Below are 3,657 nucleotides of genomic sequence, written 5' to 3' on the forward strand. Positions count from 1 at the left end.
ATGGCCAACTTCCAGAAACAGGCTTATCAAAGCGAAAGAGCAAGGGTTAATATTTCAACAGAGGGAATGTATATATACATTTTTATTATATACAAGGAATAAAGTTTTAAAAGATAAACAAAATAGAAGTTATCATCATAATTGGTAGTTTGAAAACAATCTTGTCATTTCTAAGAGACTTAAAGGCCTTAGAGCGGGGCCTCAAGGATGAGTTAGAGCTTTAGACAGGTCTCCTGTAGTAGGAGCTGACACTACAGGGAGGCTGGTGATGTGTCAGACCTCAGGAAGGAATGAGATGTGTGCGAGGAACAAATGAAGAGCTGGGAAGGAAGGGTCCTTCCAGGGTCAGGTGTTCTGACAGTGATTGTAAAGGTAATCAGTGAGATAGAAGAGTTCCAGGTAAAACCCTGGGTTTCTCATACTAAAGAAACCTTTCTGTAGGCTACAAATGGTTAAGGGACAGGAAAAGGGAGACATGAGCCGAAGACAAACTAGAAAAGGCTGGTTGGAGATAGGGAAATAGCCTTAGCCAGACAGCAAAGGAGATGGCATTCACCAATACAAGTCTAAACCTGGAACAACGATTTCCATATATTTGGTATTTAATTATATACAAGAAAAATACTTACTTGTTACAGAAGAGCTTCTTTATATAAAAAGCTAGAAACACACACACATATTCAATGTAAATCCCAAATGGCACCCAGCTTACTACATCCTTGGACTACAGGGATTATAAAAAAAACTTTCAGTTCAACTACAGTTACTGTGGGGCCCTCATACAGCAGTCCCCTTTTCATCTGTACATATCTTCAGACTGTGGAGTTTCAGGTTGTATTTTAAAGATGACACCCTAAGCCTCAGATCAGCTAGAGGTTTATGGAGGTGTGCAGGGGCAGTCTACTCTTGGAGATGGAGAGATCCGAGGCCTCTTCCACTTTATACTTCTCCACCGGGTTAAGGCCTCTGTTTTCTTTGTCTTTTCCATGTGGCTTTTTACGCTGGAAAAAAGGAAGCCCTCTGCTGGAAGAGCAATCCGCACTGGTGTGTTCAGTTGTCTCTGGACTTACAGGTTCCTCAGTGCACTGCTCCAGAGCCTCCCTCTCTTCATCCATGTCCTGACTGGTCTCCTTGCTGGTTTCTGAGCTGTTTAGCATCATTAGTGGCTGTTTCTTTTGCAGCTGATCAAGCAGCTGCTCTCGTGGTTCAGTTCTCACAAGTGTTGTTGGATATAAATATTTTTTCCTCTCTGGTGTCATACCTGTTGGGATATCTAGTTTGAGATCCTGTTTCAGAAAGCAATTCAGCTTTGTTAACCCAGTCTTTATAGTTTTATCAAGCTCCAGGCTTCCTGCTTTACATTTTTCTTCATCAGAAGTCATCTGAGCAACAAAGGAGCTGTGCTGGTTCTCAACAGCTGTGCTCTGTTCTCTTACTTTCTTAGTGATCTCCGAACTTGAAGCTTTACAACATCCATTTACAAACTCCATTAAATTCTCAAGTTCTTCCTTTCTCTTGCTTAGGCAGGATGCCCACTGATCAGAGAAATGAACTGTGCTTGTGTTCAGGGTCCCACACTTCTGGGTGATCTCTTGGGATACAATCTCCAGGTTGCTGTTGAGTGAACTGCAGTGTCCTACAGACTCTTCAACCAACTGTGTGCCTTCTTGATTAAAGTGTCTGAGTTCTTGTAATAATCCATCAGATTCAGCAAGAAGTTTCTTACTGTGAACTGTTGTTTTATTGATTATATCAGTAGACCTCCGCTCTGTATTTTCTTGAATACTGTTCAGTGGTTTCTGGATGTTTTCATACTTCTTCTCCAAAGCACAGAACCTCTCTGCCCAACTACTGCTTAACTGGCAAAGTTCCTGTGAATGGGTTTCCTTTATTGTCTTCAGGTCTTCAGTTAGGTTTCCACAAAGCTTTTGTGATTCAACCAAGGAAGAAACTGTGTTTTCTCGGAGTTCATGTAAATTGTTACATAATATGCTGAGAAAACTGTCTATTTCTCTTTTTTGATCTTCTACCTTTTCAGCCACTGTCGATGAAGCCCTGAAAATATGCTGTAGCTGCCTATTTATGTTCAAGATGGAAACCACACCAGGGGCTACGATGGTCTTCAGGGAAGTGAAAAGGTCGGTCACAAGTTCATCAATCAATCCTTGCAGAACACTTTTACTTTGTGCTGCTAACGATTGCTCTTCCAATATCATATCAGAATTCTGAGAAACACGAGCTGACACATTTTCTGGAATAGACATGAGAGATTCAAGTGCTGTCGTGGTAATGGTGTCTAATGCAGAGACACTAGAAGACATCAGGTTACCAAACAGTGTCTTATGAACGTCTAGCATGGCCTTTTGTTTCTCACTGCCATCCTTAATCAATTCTTCCATATTATTAAACAGACTGTTGAGGTTTTTGCCAAAGCTCTCCTGAGCTTCAGCATTGTGTTCATCAATTGCTCTCTTGCGGTCCAGTTTAGAATGTAGGCCAGATACAGCCCTGGTGGTTTCTTTAACTGTGTTAAGCAACTTGCTGGCAGTGTCATGTAGCGTCTTCTCGGTTCTTTCCAAGGCTGAAGAGACGTATTCCTCTTTAACAAGTTGTAATTTTGTTTCTTGCAAATGTTTCTGAGTGGTTTCAAGTTCCTGTGTCTTGGTTTGCAGGTCAGATTTACACTGGTCAAGTAATAACTCTTCCCAGAGTCAAGAGGGATTGGTTGATATTTCCAGCTTCCCGGGCCCTCTTGTCAACAGCTCCAGAACGCCCAATATTTTCACTTCCTGCGAGATCAACCAAATTCAACTTTCCTATTTTAACAAGCTCTTCTCCATCAATTGTTGTTTCTTTCATGTGTATCGTAACAGAGAAAACTGAGTGTGAACGACTAGAGTAAGCATTCATCAAGGTTGCTGCAGTTGTCCTTTTTGCTGCTCCCTTCTCTAAGATTTGGTAGACTTCATCTTTATTGTGTACTGTGATTTCCTCTAAGCCTTTGATTATCACTCCTCTCTTGTTCCGGGGATCATCAAACATCTGCAGCCTTTCAGAAACATCAGAAGATGGACTAAGAAGATCAAAAAGCTCCTCATTATAGATTTCCAACAGGGACACTTTAACTGAAAACTCAGTGCCATTATCAGAAAGTTTCTCAAAAATTTGATGAAGAGTGCGTGGAATTATACCAGCCAGAGGATCCTCCTCCCAGGTATATACTTCATTAGGTGACCTTTCACCTTCCATTGTAAAAGTTTTTCCAGTGCCAGTCTGACCATATGCAAAGATGGTGCAATTATAGCCCATAATAACTTCATCTAGAATTGGACAAACAACACTTCGGTAAACATCAATTTGTTTTGTAGATGCTCCAAACACCATATCAAACGTGTATGTCTTCTTTGAGGTCTTGTCCGTCAACCCTGCAGTCCGTACACTGACTTCTTTCCGTGCATGGTCACATTCCACTACTGAGTGGGCATTAGCTTTCCGCTCTGCCAGATTAAATGGTCTGCATCTCACCACCACCTGGATGTTCCTGCCCTTTTCCTCTTTCTTCTTCAAAGAACTCGGCTGGGACGCCATGACGGTCGAGCCAAAACCTGCCGGCCTAGCGGAGACTCCGACACAGTGAGAACCGGGAGTCGCCTCTCC

General features: G+C 42.1%; 1 pseudogene; it reads right to left on the reverse strand.

The window, feature by feature from the left end:
* Positions 1–312: 312 nt before the first annotated feature.
* On the reverse strand, positions 313–3,598 carry LOC147003482 (kinesin-like protein KIF11 pseudogene; annotated as a pseudogene).
* Positions 3,599–3,657: the final 59 nt, after the last annotated feature.

This window comes from Mus caroli, unplaced genomic scaffold (assembly GCF_978045245.1).
Source record: "Mus caroli unplaced genomic scaffold, Mus_caroli_1 scaffold_8, whole genome shotgun sequence".
Taxonomy (NCBI): domain Eukaryota; kingdom Metazoa; phylum Chordata; class Mammalia; order Rodentia; family Muridae; genus Mus; species Mus caroli.